General features: G+C 43.6%; 1 long non-coding RNA gene across 3 annotated transcripts; it reads right to left on the reverse strand.

Moving 5' to 3' along the window:
• Positions 1-17,794: 17,794 nt before the first annotated feature.
• LOC121971875 lies at positions 17,795-18,526 on the reverse strand. Of its 3 annotated transcripts, none has more exons than XR_006109275.1 (2): positions 18,067-18,526; positions 17,795-17,970 (listed from the first exon to the last, which is right to left on the reverse strand). It is a non-coding gene; the product is annotated as an uncharacterized LOC121971875 (long non-coding RNA). The 3 variants fall into 3 exon arrangements; XR_006109273.1 differs by having other exon boundaries at positions 17,795-17,989; XR_006109279.1 differs by having other exon boundaries at positions 17,795-17,997.
• Between the last annotated feature and the right edge of the window lie 288 nt (positions 18,527-18,814).

Here is an 18,814-nt window from a genome sequence, read left to right on the forward strand (position 1 = left end):
AGATCCATAGTATCAAAAATCCATAGTATCAAAAATAGAATAAGTCTGAACATAGACTAATAAAGAAGAAAACCAAAAGATTACTAAGCCCTCGTGGTCGTGAGGACTAGCAATGGAACTCTCTTCTGACAAAGATTAACACGAAAATATCAACAATGGAGGCGGTCGAGTCCAACACTCGGGTCTAACTAATATACAAAGTAGGAAATACAACCTAGCACTAATCATATGCGTCTCACGATATAAGAAAGATAAAAATGCATCTGAAGTAAACAGGAGAGAAACTGTACTAACCAGAACCTGGGTATAAGGACAAACAATCCAAGTGATATGGAAATCCTGTATGCATGTCAAACATAGGTATCCAAACAATATGCAGCATATAAATGCAGCAAACACAAACACAAGCAATAAATGCATCATGCATATGATGCTAATGATGCGTCTTGGTCACCACTGACGCCAGTCGATCATCTCACACACAATAGTGAGGCCGAGTGGGTAGGGCTGTGACAACCGTGCACTCTGTCGTCACTACTCCTGATGAATGACCGAGTGGATGGGATGCTGTTGGACTACACCTATCCTCCTACCCCAAATCATAAATGGGGGAGCGCAATGCTCTCAACTCCCGGTACACGATGACGGGGAGGAATCTCTGCCGGCTAACACGTTGTGTCACACTACCCATGAGCGGACCAACGGAGCCAAACAAAGTCCCTGCTGCAACACACACTGCCTGAATCGACCACTAACCCATGAGTGGTGGTGTGTGCAGATCCATGTAACTGGCGATGTGCTCAATAATAATGGAGCGGACTATCGCACAACATGCAATCATGCAAATGGTGCATGGCACTAACCACAAAATATCCTGAGCTAAACCATGTATATATATAGAAAGTGCACCATAAGTCAATGAATCAAAACAACGGTACATAGATCAGATAAGGTATACAATCTAGTTCCTGAACATGGTGAAGCATGATATATCACTACCCCTACAAGCATGTATAAACAGGTAAAGTATACATGAGATGCAAACCAAGCAATCAATCAAGCATGTAACAAGTTTTAGGTAGTGATTAACCGAAACAAACAAAAACATAATTAATGCAACTTGTTAAATTCACTACTATGTATATCAAATGACATAAGTCAAAAGTACCCGCCTCCGATAAAATGGTCCTATCCGATAATCAAGATACTCGTCGAGATACCGTCTCGAGTCAGAGTCCTATGTCAAATAACATAAATATTTTATTTAGCTACATTCATAAAAAAAAATATAGCTAAATAAAATCCCTAAAACTAATTTAGGGTAAAACCCTAATCACATAATCTTAGTTTACCTATTTAAATCTAATAGTTAATTAGGGTTAGTAACTTAATCCCCAATCAACCCATTAGATTAAATCCAAACCTAATTCCCTTAACACAATCATATTTAAAGTTAAACCTAAAACAAATTCTAGTAACAAATTCTTTCCTTTCTTCACAGTACACATACTTACCTTTGCTCTTGATCCAAAACCCCTGACGACGTTTGTTTGAGTGCTGCCGGCAAGAAACACCCCTAGAACCAAGATCACTTCCAACAAATCCTCACTGGATGGAATCAAAAGGAGAGATCAAGCAGTGACGATTACAAACCAAACATTACCAAATCTCTACAAACTATACAGAAAATGCAAACTACATTTCCTACCAAATCTGTTCTCAGCCGCAGCTTACCTCAACTCAGTGTCGACAGCTTCCTCCTTGCTGGAGAACCCACAGAACCTCTCTGACCGTGGCAGTTAGGGCACTAAGGGGCTGCGATCAAGTACCTAGGATGCTGGCGGTGGGTTTCAGGCTAGGGCACAGAGGAGAGGAAGAAGGGAGGTGCATCGGTCGGCGCTAGGGCTCAGGTGCCGGCACAGAGAATTGACCGAGAGGAGTCAATGGCGTCGAGTGTGGCTCAGGAGGATGTGAGGAAGAGAAGGAGGATCGGGAGGCGGCTCGAGGCTTCCTTGGCCATGGCTTTTGTGCCGGAGGGAGAAATTGCCGGTCGGCCGGGGCTGGCTAGGGCACAAGTGATTGGGGGCGGCAGAGCAGAGGAGAAGAGAAGGAAATGAGTACTCGGCCACGGCTTAAGCAGAGTAATGAATGAAAACCGTCGCGGCAGCGCCGGTTAGGGCACGGGGAAGGAGTCGGCGCACGTGGGTTCGGCGAGGAAAGGCACGGGGAAAGAAGCACAGTGACGAGAGGAAATAAATAAGAAAAAAAAATAAAAATAAAACTTTTCCTCTTTAAAGCGGGGTAGCCTAAACAGGCTTTTCTGGAACCCAATTTTATCCCCGTAAACTCGTCCATACGAACTCCGAAAAATTCTCGGAAAATTTCCAAAATTTTCGGAAAATTCCTTTATTTATATTCGCCTATTTTCGGTATTTTACATTCTCCCCCACTAATAAAAATTTGGTCCCCAAATTTCGTTATCTACCATCAGCAAGTACTAACAACAGATATAAAGTATAAATGCTGAACGGTAAATTAAAACACATACCTAAGTGAAAAGATGGGGATATCGAGCTCGGATCGTATCCTCGAGCTCCTAGGTAGCTTCCTCATCCGAATGATGCTGCCATCCGACTTTAACCAGTCGGATAGTCTTGTTCCTCAACTGACGCTCTTTCCGGTCGAGAATCCGTACCGGAACCTCCTCATAAGTAATGTTAGGCTGAACTGGAACTGGGATATCTGCCAGCACATGTGTCGGGTCGGGTACGTATCTCCTCAACATCGATACGTGGAATACATCGTGAACGCCTGACAGGGACGGTGGTAGTGCTAATCGGTAAGCTACCGCTCCGATCCTCTCCAAGATCTCGAAAGGGCCAATATACCGTGGAGCCAGCTTACCTCTGAGGCCAAATCTCTTCACCCCTTTCGTGGGTGAAACTTCGAAATACATGGTGTGACGAGATAACTCTAGTAGTGCGTCTCCGTCGACATAACTCTTACGGCGGTCCTGCGCCTCGACATCCTCCGTCGATAGTGCGGACCAACTCTGCCTCTCTGAACTCTATGAGGTCCCAATAGCGGGCATCTCAACCTCATCCCGGAGGACGGGTGTCGAGCAAGGTCTACCATACAACGCCTCAAACGGTGCCATCCGGATAGCCGAATGAAAAATTGTTGTAAGAAACTCTACTAACGACGGATGGTCCTCCCAGCGCCTCAAAATCCATAACACATGACCTCGGCGGGTCCTCTAAAGTCGAATGGTCGCTCATTGCCCATCATCATGGATGGAAAGGCATGACTAAATCGAGCCTGCGTGCCCAAGGCTGCTGCGGACTACGAAGCGAGGCGTGAGCAGGGGTCTCTATCCGAAATGATAGTCAAAGGAACACCATGTAGTCGGATGATCTCTCGGCAATACAGATCTGCTAATCGATCCAGGGAATCAGTCCTCCGGATTGTTAAGAAGTGCGTGGATTTGTTTAATCGATCAACGATTACCCAAATCGCGTCATGGCCTCGTCGTGTCCTCGGCAATCCCACCACAAAATCCATAGTAATATGTTCTCATTTCCACTCGGGAATAGGAATCCGCTGAAGTAATCCTGCAGCTCTCTGGTGCTTAGCCTTCACCTGCTGACAAACAAGACATCTAGCTACGAAATCCGTGATGTCTTTCTTCATGCCGTTCCACCAGTAGGAACGCCTCAAGTCTCGATACATACGGGTCTCGCCTGGATGGATCGTAAATCGAGAACGATAAGCCTCCTGAAGTAGCTCCTGTAAGACCGGATGAGACTGAGGTACACATAATCTGTCTCGAAAGTATATAATACCCTCCTCGTCTCGTGTAAACTTGGTCTGCTGCCCAGAAGCTATCTGACTACTAATGAACTGCAAATGCTGATCACCAGCCTGTGCCTCTCGGATCCTCGTCCTGATCGACGACTGAGCAACCATGGTAACAAGAATACCCTGCTCTGTCAGTCCCTGCTCCTCAAGATTTAATTCAGAGAAACTCTGAACCAAGTCTGTAACTAAAACTTGGTGGCAAGCCAAAGTCCCTCTGGACTTCCTGCTGAGTGCATCTGCAACCACATTAGCTTTCCCCGGGTGGTAGCTAATGGTACAATCGTAGTCCTTCAGGAACTCCATCCATCTCCTCTGTCGGAGATTAAACTCCTTCTGAGTGAAAATATATTTGAGACTCTTATGATCAGTGAGAATCTCAAATGTAATACCATATAAATGATGACGCCGAATCTTCAAAGCATATATAATGGCAGCTAACTCCAAGTCATGAACTGGGTAGTTCTTCTCATGCTCCTTCAGCTGACGAGAAGCATAAGAGACTACTCTGCCATGCTACATCAGAACAGCACCCAAACCCTGTAGAGAAGCATCGGTGTAGTACAAATCCGTCCTCTCCAGAAGGTAAAACCAAAACTGGAGCCGACACTAATCTCCGCTTCAGTTCCTGAAAGCTGGTCTCGCAATCCTCGGACCACGTGAACTTCACGCCTTTCCTGGTAAGACGTGTCAGCGACATATCAATGCGTGAGAAACCCTCGACAAAACGTCGATAATAACCGGCCAGTCCCAGAAAACTGCGGATCTCCTGTACTGACTTCGGCTGCTCCCAACTGGTGACAGCCTCGATCTTCTGAGGATCAACTGAAATACCTCTGCTAGAAACCACGTGTCGAGCGGTAGGATAACGAATGCACACTTCCTGAACTTGGCGTACAACCGATGTCGCCTAAGAATCTCCAAGACTATCTGAAGATCGCATGCTCCTCCTCGGAATCGAGTAGACCAATATATCATCAATAAACGATATGGTCTAGATACTCCAGAAAATGCGGTTCATCAAGTCCATAAACACCATTGGAGCATTGGTAAGCCAAATGACATTACCAAAACTCATAATGGCCAGTATCTCGTAAAGGCATCTTCGATATCAATCTCGACCCTCAATGATGATATCGGATCGCGGATCAATCTTAGAATACATTGATGTACCTCGAGCCGATCAAACAAATCCTCAAACCGTGGTAAAGGATATTTATTTATGATGATAGCGCGATTCGATTGTATAGTCAATACAGCCTCATAGTCCCTTTTCTTGACAAATGTAATCTGGAGAACCCGGTGAAACACTAGAGGCGAATGAATCCCACATCTAAAGCTCACGGGTTGAACCTTGACTCTCAACTCTTTTGGTGTCATACGATACGGAGCTTTCGATGTCGGCGCGGTTCTCGAAATTAGCTCAATAGCAAACTCCACTGGCCTTCTGGGAGGCAAACCAGGTAGCTCCTCTGGAAACACATCCGGGTACTCACGGACCACAGGAACGTAGGAGAGCTGCGAACTACTGCTGTCTTCTGTATTAATCAGAGATAATAAGAAACCGTGACAGCCGTGAGATAGCAGCTTCTGCGCCTGAATCGCCGAAATAATCGAGATACCATCACCTCTGATGCCAGTGAAACTCCACGAGGGTTGGTTCGGAGGCCGGAAGGTGACCACCCTCGTCTGGCAATCAACGGTAGCATGATATACTGACAGCCAATCCATGCCAAGAATAATATCAAAATCGACCATTTCCAATACTAAAAGATCCACCGTAAGTATTAGGTTGCCAAAATCTAACGGACAACCTCTAACCTCCTAGGTGACGTCTAAAGTATCACCGGACGGTAGGGAGATGGTCAATCGCTGCAGTCTAAAAGTAGGCAATCTACCAATCTCCCGCATAAAGGTACGGGATATAAAAGAATACGAGCTACCAGTATCAATCAATATATCAGCGGAAAATGCATAAATGGAAATCATACCGCGGAAAACGGATCTGTCGGCCCGCTGTGCATCCTCCCTGGTAATCGCATGAACACATCTAGTCTCTGGCGGAGGAGAAGGTGGTAACGCCGTTTCTTTGGGGCGTAACACCGAGCGAGTCGGATAATGTGCGAGAAGGCGAGAGGGCGGTGGATCGATCGTGTCGATGGTGGGATGACCGAGTCTGCATGCGCCTAGAGGCCGAGGTTGCATCTCGACATCGCCTGTCGCCGGATAATAAGGTCTGGGGCCGAACTCAGGGTCTTATGGAAGCAGAGTACTCTGCCCAAGCATGCCAATGCTGCTGCGGTGAAGCTATACCTGCGACGATGTGAAGATTGGGCTTCGCCCTCCTCGATATGCCTCGACTAACTAGACTGTCCCTCGACCTGACCCTCCGGCCGTGTCTTGAGCTTTATCGACAATCTCGGCTCTGGTGCGCGGTTTGCAATAAAAGCAAATTGGCTGTCCCGGAGAGCAAGCTGAGGTAAGGTGATCTCGAACCACATCGGAACAAGAGTATCCTGGAAGGTGGTTCGGTTACCTGCGAGAAACCGAGCGCCCCGAAGGCGCACGACTCGAGGGCCTACGAGATACCCTGTTCCACGACTGACCGCGCGACTACTCTGCTGCTTGTCGTCTGCGTACTGCGAGGATGCGCTCGATGCTCGACCGTATGCTTCCTCTTTACGTAGAATGCTCTCAACGAGCTAACTCTATCATAGCTCGATCGGTGCATCCGAATAAGATATCGATCCCTAAACCGGCAAGCCTTACTTGCGAGATAACCATCCATCCTTGTATAAAGCGCATCGTATGAGATCATCTCTCATGACTAAAACTCGACAAAACTTTGGCGGTTGAATTGATATTATACGTCGCGGTGCAATTGTTTACGCGGACTCATGAAATCCTACAGACGAGCCATATGATACGATGGTGGGAAACGACTCTAAAGCCTCTCGAACTGGTCAGTGACGTTAGCTCGTGGAGATAATAGACATGAGTAATCCACCATCGTTAGCCTCATCCGTAAATGAAAAGCGGCCACTCGCTTTCTCCCACTCGGAGCAAGTCATATAGAAGAAGGTCCGCTCCATAGTCTCTATCCATGACAGGGCCATACTCGGATCAAGGTCTCCTCGGAAGAGTGTGAATCGAGTCTTCATCGACTCTGCTAATCTGGAATCCTAGCTCGTCTTGCGATAATATCGATGGTATGTCGGGGACATGCGAGAACTAAGCGGAACCACTGGGCCGGTGCTCAAGTGGTACCATGGAATAAACCGGAGGAGGTACTCCCGGTCGCTTGAATAAACTAGAGTAAGTCACTCGAGTGGTACCTGCGGTGAACAAAGTGGCCTGGAGTACAGTAGGTAATGGTACCGGATGTGGAGCAACTGCCATCGAGTAAATCGGAGGCACAAGTGACATTGGTGTCTGCACACTGAGGTCCGGTGGCGGTGGTGCACGCCAGTAAGGTCTGCCTGAGCATATCTGCACGCAATAGTACCCCGATGGCACGGAACTCGTGAGGATAGGTACACTCTCGGCGTACCGAGGTAGGTACCTTTATAGGAGCCGCTCGGGGCTGAGAGCCCGACGCATGATATCTTGAGTCATCGAGTGGCGGGCTCGTCAACAGATGGCATCTTCGGCATATCCGGAGATCCTGTCCTCGTGACGTGGTCGTCCAAAGACCACGCCCTCGCCGCAATCTGGCGTAGATCTCCTCATATCTGTTAAGTTATATTACAGATATTATTACCAATATAACAATCATAAAATAAACATCATACCTATTTGCTATCTTGAGATGTTCCGTCGCTGTCCAGTCCCCAATTTGACCTCAAAATTCTGAACGAGAAAATCGCCAGAAATCCATATAAATCCGAAACGGAAGTCCGAATATAACCATAACGAAAATCCGTACAAACCAAAATAGATATCCAAATATCCTGAACACCAAAAGCAGGTATCATAACCCACTCTGATATTAATAAATTGGTATCAGGTTATTCCAAATAGCCAAAATACGAAAACAAAGATCGTAAAACTGCGCTCTGATACCAAATAATTTGTCACGCCCCGGAGGAGTCCCTGTCCGAAGAAATTTCGGCAGCATCTCCCCTGTACGGCGGACAATCTGAAACTTTCTACATATCCACATACCTCAGCCATATGCGGCTGGAATAATAGCAAAAATAAAATACAATACACAGACATTCCACGCAGTTTATATAACAAGTAAACGAAAAAATAATACTCTAACTCGAAATCAACCCTACTCCACTACACCCATAAAACACAAATCCGATTTACTCACATCTTCTGCCGTTCAGGCAGGCATGTAGTAAAACATATCGAAATAAAATCCATCGACACATAAAATTCATACCAGATCCATAGTATCAAAAATCCATAGTATCAAAAATAGAATAAGTCTGAACATAGACTAATAAAGAAGAAAACCAAAAGATTACTAAGCCCTCGTGGTCAGCAGGGGACTAGCAACTGGAACTCTCGCCTAACAGCATTAACCTGAAAATATCAACAATGGAGGCAGGCTGAGTCCAACACTCAGCAGGTACAACTAATATACAAAGTAGGGAAATACAACCTAGCACTAATCATACGTACAGTCTCCTGATATAAGAAAGATAAAAATGCATCTGAAGTAAACAGGAGAGAAAGACTAACCGGGACACAGGTATAGAACAAAACCAAGTGATACGGAAATCCTATACGACGTCAAACATAGGTATCCAAACAATATGAGCATATAAATGTAGCAAACACAAACACAGCAATAAACGATCATGCGTATGATGCTAATGATCGTCTGGTCACCCTAGACGCGATCGATCATCTCACACACAAATGAGGCCGAGTGGGTAGCGACAACCAGACACCTGTCACTACTCGACGATGACGATCGAGTGGACGGATCTATCGGACTACACCCTATCCTCCTACCCCAAATCATAAATGGGGAGCCGATACGCCTCAACTCTCAGACACCACGACGGGAGGAATCCTGACTAACACGTTATGTCACACTACCCATGAGCGGACCAACGGAGTCAAACAAAGTCCTTGCTGCAACACACACTGCCTGAATCGACCACTAACCCATGAGTGGTGGTGTGTGCAGATCCATGTAATTGGCGATGTGCTCAACAATAATGGAGCGGACTATCGCACAACATGCAATCATGCAAATGGTGCATGACACTAACCACAAAATATCCTGAGCTAAACCATGTATATATATAGAAAGTGCACCATAAGTCAATGAATCAAAACAACGGTACACAGATCAGATAAGGTATACAATCTAGGTCGTGAACATGGTGAAGCATGGTATATCACTACCCCTACAAGCATGTATAAACAGGTAAAGTATACATGAGATGCAAACCAAGCAATCAATCAAGCATGTAACAAGTTTTAGGTAGTGATTAACCGAAACAAATATGAACATAATTAATGCAACTTGTTAAATTCACTACTATGTATATCAAATGACATAAGTCAAAAGTAACCGCTTCCGATAAAATGGTCCTATCCGATAATCAAGATACTCGTCGAGATACCGTCTCGAGTCAGAGTCTTGCGTCAAATAACATAAATATTTTATTTAGCTACATTCATAAAAAAAATATAGCTAAATAAAATCTCTAAAACTAATTTAGGGTAAAACCCTAATCACATAATCTTAGGGGGCGTTTGGTTTAGGGTAATAAGATTGGGGAATGAGAATGAGAATCATTGATTCCCATTGTTAATGTTTGGATTATAGGAATAGGAATACAAATAAAGGAATGAATCCTTGAAAGTGGGTAATAACTCATTCCCATGTACCTCCCCTTCAATGAGCCATTACTCTATTTTCATCAATCAAAATATTCCCTTATTCCAAAAATACCCTTGACTTAAAACTAAAATTTTCTCCATTAATTTCAAATATCAAAATATATTTATTTATTTTTTTTCTTTCATATCACTTATCTCTCCTTATTCTCTCTCATTATATTTTCTCTCTCATCATAGTTTCTCTCTCATCATTTTATCACACATTTTCTCTCTCCTTAATCTCTCCTATCACACTCTCTTTCATATTTTTTTTCTCATTATACTTTCTCTCTCATCATACTTTCTCTCTCATCATACTTTCTCTCTCCTCAATCTCTTCCATCGCACTCTCTTCCTTCTTTTTTTCCTCATCACAATTTCTCTCTCATCACACTTTCTCTCTCCTCAATCTCTCCCATCACACTCTCTTTTCTTTTTTTTTCTCATCACACTTTCTCTCTCATCATACTTTCTCTCTCCTCAATCTCTCTTATCACACTTCCTCCTTTTTTCCTCAACACACTTTCTCTCTCATCATACTTTCTCTCTCCTCAATCTCTCTTATCACACTTACTTCTTTTTTCCTCAACACACTTTCTCTCTCATCATACTTTCTCTCTCCTCAATCTCTCTTATCACACTTACTTCTTTTTTCCTCAATCTCTCATCATACTTTCTCTCTCCTCAATCTCGCCCATCATATTCAATGTTTTCTTTTTCTCTCACCATACTTTCTCTCTCCTCAATATCTCTCATGACTCTCTCTCTCCTCATTTTTTCTCACTATATTTCCTCTCTCTTCATCCTCTCCTATCATACTTTCTCTCACATCATATTTTCTCTCATCATGCTCTCTCCAATCACACTCTCTTTTTTTATTTTCTCTCATCATTCTTTCTCTCTCTTCATTCTTTCTTATCACACTTTCTCTCTCATAATACTTTCTCTCTCATCATTCTCTTTCATCATATTTTTCTCTCACATTCATCTTTCTCTCACATCTAATTTTTTCTCTTATTTTCCTTTAAGGGTAAAAAAGGAAACTTTGATTTATTCCGATAGAAGATATACAACTAACCAAACATTATTTTTAAGAGTGATATCCATGCTCATACCCATTCCCATTCCACAATACAATGATTCCCATTCCGATTCCTATTCCTAGGAAAGAACCAAACGCCCCCTTAGTTTACCTATTTAAATCTAATAGTTAATTAGGGTTAGTAACTTAATCCCCAATCAACCCATTAGATTAAATCCAAACCTAATTCCCTTAACACAATCAGATTTAAAGTTAAACCTAAAACAAATTCTAGTAACAAATTCTTTCCTTTCTTTACTGTACACATACTTACCTTTGCTCTTGATCCAAAACCCCTGACGACGTTTGTTTGAGTGCTGCCGGCAAGAAACACCCCTAGAACCAAGATCACTTCCAACAAATCCTCACTGGATGGAATCAAAAGGAGAGATCAAGCAATGACGATTACAAACCAAACATTACCAAATCTCTACAAACTATACAGAAAATGCAAACTACATTTCCTACCAAATCTGTTCTCAGCCGCAGCTTACCTCAACTCAGTGTCGACAGCTTCCTCCTTGCTGGAGAACCCACAGAACCTCTCTGACCGTGGCAGTTAGGGCACTAAGGGGCTGCGATTAGGTACCTAGGATGCTGGCGGTGGGTTTCAGGCTAGGGCACAGAGGAGAGGAAGAAGGGAGGCGCATCGGTCAGCGCTAGGGCTCGGGTATCGACGCAGAGAATCGACCGAGAGGAGTCAATGGCGTCAAGTGTAGCTCAGGAGGATGTGAGGAAGAGAAGGAGGATCGGGAGGCGGCTCGAGGCTTCCTTGGCCATGGCTTTTGTGCCAGAGGGAGAAATCGCCGGTCGGCCAGGGCTGGCTAGGGCATAAGCGATTGGGGGCGGCAGAGCAGAGGAGAAGAGAAGGAAATGAGTACTCGGCCACGGCTTAAGCACGAGTAATGAATGAAAACCGCCGCAGCAGCACCGGTTAGGGCACGGGGAAGGAGTCGACGCGCGTGGGTTCGGCGAGGAAAGGCACGGGGAAAGAAGCACAATGACGAGAGGAAATAAATAAGAAAAGAAAAATAAAAATAAAACTTTTCCTCTTTAAAGCGGGGTAGCCTAAACAGACTTTTCTGGAACCCAGTTTTATCCCCGTAAACTCGTCCATACGAACTCCGAAAAATTCCCGGAAAATTTCCAAAATTTTCAGAAAATTCCTTTATTCATATTCGCCTATTTTTGATATTTTACACGATCCGACTTAGAGTCATTTTGGAACTCTAAGTCGAGATCTTGACTAGATTCCGGTCTCGGTGAGACGAAATCTAATTACTATTCTTTTTTCTGTTCTAACTATGTTTTGTAGGAAACTAACATTTTTATGCAGGGTTAGAACTGACCGGGATCGGTCGAGCGAACCCCCAAGCAGCGGTAGGTTAAAGCTCCAGCGGATGGACCGGGTTCGACCAGGGGATCGGTCGATAAAACCTTGGTATCGGTCGACCGAACCAAGGATGATCATCGACTGGAGTGGACCGAGATGATCGGGTCAGAGAAGACTGATCAGTCGATCGAACCTACTTATCGGTCGATCGAACCTTGGATAGGATTTGACCAGAGCAGAGCGGAGCGAGTGGATCAGATGAGGTGGAGATAATCTGATCGGTCGATCGAACCAGGGATCGGTCGACCGATCCGCTTCGGGTCAAAGCTGATCGCGAGGATCGAGGATCTGGATTAGTCTCACAGTTGCTATAAAAGGGACTTCGGGGAGCAGCCTTATTCAATCAATTCGAACAAAACACCTGTGCCCTTGTACATTGCTCCGAACGCATCAATTACGCCCAGCCGCTCCGACAACTGACAACTTGTTCTCTTCATCCTTTTCGTTGGGTCTTTCAGACCGCGAAAACCGCTTTTTCGCGTCGCGGAAACCCTGAAACCCCAGCCACCGGATCCGTGCGAAGAATAAAATTTTGAAAAACCTACGAGTACGAGTTTACAAACTCTAGATCTACATTAGAGTACGAGTTTTACCCTTGATGCGTGCCTTTCACAAATCCCGCTCGTCCAAGGTGCCGGATCTCAAGATTGTCAAAGTAGACAACCCTCTAGAAGTATTCACACGAACAAATCGATGGAGGGAGAACCTTAGAGTGTGCTAGCACTCCAAGAAGGTCTCGGCAATGGAGAGGAGAGGGAGAGAAGAATTGGAGCAAGGAATAAGATGAGAGTTGAATTGGCTTGAATGAAAAAATCAATTTCATTCACACCCAATAAGTGGCCGGCCACAATGGGAATTGTAACCTCCATTCCCATTTAATGTGGCCATTAAAGATATTTGTAACCTCCATGAGATGACACACATATGTGCTAAACATGATGATGTGGCACATCATCATTGGCCACTTAATGCCAAGTCACAAATGATATGGCATAAAGTCAAGTCAAACTTGACTCTTTCTCTTCCTCTCAAGTCAAGTCAAACTTGACTTAATCTCTCTCATGGTTGATCTAATCCAACCATTTAATTCAAGTCAATTTAATATAATGAATCTAATTCATTTAATTAAATTGATTCAATGAGTCATAATCTAAATTAGACTCATTGAACACATGAATCAACTTGAGTCCAACTCAATTAGCCCAATTAGGATTACTCTTAATCCAATTTGATCCATCACATGAATCTAATCCTCTTGGTTCATCATATGAACATAATCTCCATCTAATTGTCCTTAGTGTGTGACCCTATAGGTTCTTGTAACGTTGGCAATGCCCCTAAACCCATTTAGGAGCATAAGTAATGAGCGGTATCTAGCAACACATCATTACTACCCAAGTTACAAGAATGTTGAGATCCAACATCACCTTGTGACTACTAATTGTGACTCCTCACAATATATGACAAGTGTCATTCTATCCTAAACATCTAGATTGATCAATGTGAGGCATAGACCATGTCATCCTCTGACCAATCTAAATCTTGAACTCCAAGTAGACTCACTCGATCAAATGAGCTTAATATCTCATATTGACTCATTTGGGCATGGCCATGCACTTAGTGGTCTCACTCTATCAAGAATATCGATGTCTCTTCCGTCATATAGGAGGGATAGATCCCATCTACATCACTCACATCCCTCTGCATAATTCGTTACATACCCAGTAATCGCCTTTATAGTCCACCCAGTTACGGGTGACGTTTGACGAAACCAAAGTACATAACTCCTTATGTAGGGATCCATGGTGACTTCAGTCCAAGGACTAGTAGTCATACTAATAGCCATACGAGAAAGTATATGACACTCATATAACGATCCATGATACTTTCTCACGGCGGTCATTCAAAGATACATTCTTCAATGATACCCACGTGTCAACTCGATATCTCTATATCCACGACTGGAGATCAAGTCATCAAGTGACCTACATGTTAGTCTCCGCATTAACATTGTCCCCTAAATGCTAATACCGACTAGGAATGATTAAGGTAGTGTTCCCTATATCATCTCACTATTGATTCAACCAATCGATTGATATAGGTAAGAACCTTCTACTCAAGGACGCTATTATACTTAGTTTATTTGACACCAATACAAGTAAGTATAATAACCAAAAACAAATATCTTTATTTATATAAGAATACGATACAACAAGTCCATAATACAATCATCAAACGATTGGCTCTAGGGCTCTAACTAACAGGAACTTCGATGCTAGGCTCCCGGTCAGCAGCGCCCTCACCCACAGTGGGCGTATCCTCGCTCTCGACGAGCGTACCTTCATGGGAGTCGACTGGCGTTAGACCTTGGCTCGCCAATTCCTTTGCAACGACCGCCTCAACCTCGGCATCCTTAAGCTTTGTGAAGTCGGCCACCCACGCTTGCATCATGACTTCGGCTACAAGAGATGGAAAAGAAATAAGTTAAACCCAAAAGAAAGGATCAGATATAAATGAATAAACACCCACGACGATCGAAACCCACACGAAACACATCGGATACCGAAGACACAAAATAACATGTAACCAACCAGGCACTAACAAAATACCACAACCACGACTCACCATATCGAAGATACCAAGTTCAGCAAAACAAATAAATGCGTTAGCAACAAAACCGAAAGAGTTATCCTCGAGTGTCGCGGAGCAGTGCAAGAAAACAGAGTGAGTCAGGTCATCCTATCCAAAATCACGTGAGTTCAAAGAACCAAGGAGACAAAGTGCAGCACCCGCCAAGACACCACGAACCAGGGGTCGAACTCACCCCTCTGGCGCCTGAGAGTCCTGACTGCTGCGTAGTCCCCGCTTAAGACACCACGAAACGAGGGGACTACGCAGCAGTCAGGACTCTCAGGCGCCAGAGGGGTGAGTTCGACCCCCCTCGTTTCGTGGTGTCTTAAGCGGGTATTTCTTACTTTGTCTCCTTAGTTCTTTGAACTTAGTGCATGAGCTATTTTTGGATAAGGATTGTTACCTTGACTCCACTCTTGTTTTCTTGCGCTTGATACTTCCACGACACACTCGAGGATAGCTTCTTTTTCTGGTTTTGGTTGCTAACGCAATTTATGTTTTGGTTTTGTGAACTTGGTATTTTATGCTTCGATATGGATTTTGGAGTCTGGTGGTTGTAGGTATTTTTGTTAGTGCCATTGTTAGTTTTACATTCGTATTATTTTGTGTCTTCCGCTGTGCATGTTTCCAGTCGTGTGGGTTGTTGTTAACTGTGTGGTTGTTTTTATTCATTTATGTCCAGCTAGGTAGGCTGTGTATATTAATTGCGTGTTTGTGTTATTTCTATATTGTTATCTATTCCAGCCGCATGTGGCTGAAGTATATGGTGATGTAGTAATGCTTTAGATTGTCCGTCGTACATAGGAGATGCTGTCGAAATTTCTTCGGACAGGGACTCCTCTGGGGCGTGACAATTTAGTGGTATCAGAGCAGTTTCGATCTTGTTTCGATTTATGATTATTTTCGAGTTAACCTGATACCAATTTTTGATATCAGAGTGGGTTTGCAATATTGTCTTTTCGTTTTGAATTCTTTGAGTTAGTCTGATACTAATTTAGTGGTATCAGAGCCCAGGTTGCGAAGCCTATTTATGTGTTTCAGATTATGCGATTTGTTTTTCGTGGTCGGTATTTTCGAGTTAATCTGATACCAATTTAGTGGTATCAGAGTAGTTTCGATCTTGTTTCGGTTTATGATTATTTTCGAGTTAATCTGATACCAACTTAGTGGTATCAGAGCATGGTTCGAGTCAAATGCTGTGTTTTGTGTTTTGGGATTTCGATCTTGTTTTGATTTATGATTTTTTTTGAGTTAATCTGATACCAAGTTAGTGGTATCAGAGCCATAGGTTTACGAGTCTTATTTTCAGTATTTTGGATTTCGTATTTTGGATTTCCGAATGTTGGGTTGTGTTTTTCGGATTTCGATCTTGTTCGATTTATGATTTTCGGTGTTCCGATTGTTTTGTTCTCTCTTTGTAAGTTGATACCTCGATATGATCCTCGAGTGTGTCGTGGGACTGGCAGCTGAGACTCTCCAAGCATCCATGACTCATCTACCTGTTACCTGGCGAAAAAAAACCATGTTGCGGGGTGGTGAGTATTGGAACTCAGCGGGTAAGGAAAGAGATAGTGCATGAATATACATATAACTAGAAAGTGAGCCAAGAGTATACAGTCTCATACAGAAATAGCAGATACTATAAAAGAACCAAAACAAATGCTCATACCTGAAACCATATCCTAGGCTAGGTATAGTAGGTCAGAACTGGTACTAATCTGCTACATTACTGTTCATAACTACAGAGGTAATAAGCAAGGTATATACCAATTTTCAATGACTAGACATCTATAACGAGAACATATCTCAACACAAGTAAACATATCAGCATATGTGAACAACGACAGTAAGCAAGCAATAACAGCATATATAGACAGCAGCAGCCAAACAAATATAATAACAACAGCGTATGCACGGATGGTCACTCCCGCCCACCTCTCCGCACCATGACCCCTGTATGGTCGAGAGGCCGGGTCAGTGACAGACTGTACACCACTCCAGCTACCACTCACACAAATGGCCGAGGGGACAGTTGCATAGTAGCTAACTAGCTACATCTGCGACGGGGTCCCTGCTGCTCGTACTCCAGCTACCACTCACACGAGTGGTCGAGTGCGGCAGGACAGGACAAGCGGCATCAACTCCAGCTACCACTCTCTCGAGCGGCCGAGGATGCGGCATGCATGCAATGACATGATGCGAACAATGCAACAGTCATCGTATATATATATATAAGCAGAAACAGGTATGTTACATGAAGCCAGCATGCTCAATACGGTACATAAACAAACAATAGTTAAGGCATACAAATATGATATTTAGTATCTGCTACTGATCATGGACAACAACAAGAGACTGTATAGATATGAAACGAATTTCTCAAAGATTTTGAGTGGAAGTATCAAGCGCAAGAAAATAAGAGTAGAGTCAATGGTAGAAATAGATTCTTATGCACAATAATTCATGCACTAAGTTCAAAGAACTAAAGAATCAAAGTAAGAAATACCCGCCTTTATCATAGACCATGCTAAACAATCTCACGTCGAGATGTTCTTCTTAAATCTAAGTCTTTTGTTTCAGTTGCTAGGTATTCCTCTTCAAAAAGTTTCTTGGGATTTGACTTTTTAAATATCTTATCATCTGAACTTTGCACCACTTCTGACCTCTCATTCAATTGCTTCAGGTTGTCCACAAATGCACTTTCTCCAGCTCATCACTGATCTGCTTCTTTTTAGCTCTGTGTATGAAGATTGAAACTTCCATATATCTTCCAAGAAATTAATCGAAACATGGACAATATCAGCTTCTACTTTACATGAAGCAACAGATTTGCTAGCTCATTTTCCATGGCTTTCAGGTTAAGGACAATCCGGCTGTTTGCTTCATCAAACTAATCCCTCTCTTCTCTGATTTTCTTAAACCTTGCAGTCACAGCTGCCAGAGATGTATTAACCTTCATTAGTTCAACATCCAGCTGGTTTCTCTACTTCTCTAGTTCCTCGATCTTATAGAGCAATTCCTTCTCAACTTCCCTGACTTCATTGCCTTTAATTACACGAATGTTAAGGGCCTCTTCTTTTTAGTGCTTGTGATCTAGGATGCGCTTTTGTGCCTTAGCAGTAGAGTTGGCAAGAGAATCCACTAGAACCTTCAAATCAACACCCTAACTCCCAACAAATCACCTATAGCACTTAATACCAACATCCGAAATCAACTAATCCACCAACCACATGAAATTTGATTCCCAAAGATAGCTTACCTTGATATGTTTGCTTACGGGAACAAAAGCAAAGGATTTAGAGCATCGATGTTGGCTACACCATAGACATTTGGCGACGGTTTGAGCGAGAGTGGAAGAAAGGGGAAAAACTATGAAGGCTAGGCACGGTGTTGGGTGGATCTGCGTCAACACAGCAGCAATGTCAGGATCGGGAGGCTGGTCATGCTGGAATGGGGCACAACACAAAGGAGATGATGATAGATCCGTGTTGGTGCTTGACCCCGTCGTCAATCGGGCGGCGGTGAATCGGGGTAGGAGGGCAGCGCTCGTGAGGCGAGGATCGACGGCGACGGGAGAAGGGAAGCTCTGCCGGTGATGACAATGGGTGGCGAGCGGCGGTGATTGGTTTCGCGCAGAGAAAGGAAAACGGGTTCGGAGCGTCGGTTGGGGAGGAGGAGGCTTCGGCGCTGCTCGGCGTCGTAAGAGGGAGAGGAGGGTTTTAGATGATTAAGGTTAGGGCACGGGAGGGTTTTTAAAGAAAAGGTAAAAGGAAATATTTAAGGAAATTAAAAATTTCCTCGTTTAAATCAGATAACTTAAACAGACTTTATCCTGGCATAATAATTTATCCCCTTAACCTATGTCAAACAAGCTCTGAAAAATTCTCAGAAAATCTCTCAAATTTCTAAAAATTCCAATAAAATTATTTGTCAAATAATCCTATTTTTAATTATTATTTTGTTGCCGTATTTTACTCTCGAATGAGATGGAAGCGCCGTAGTATGTG

The sequence above is a fragment of the Zingiber officinale genome, chromosome 1B, assembly GCF_018446385.1.
Source record: "Zingiber officinale cultivar Zhangliang chromosome 1B, Zo_v1.1, whole genome shotgun sequence".
Lineage (NCBI taxonomy): Eukaryota > Viridiplantae > Streptophyta > Magnoliopsida > Zingiberales > Zingiberaceae > Zingiber > Zingiber officinale.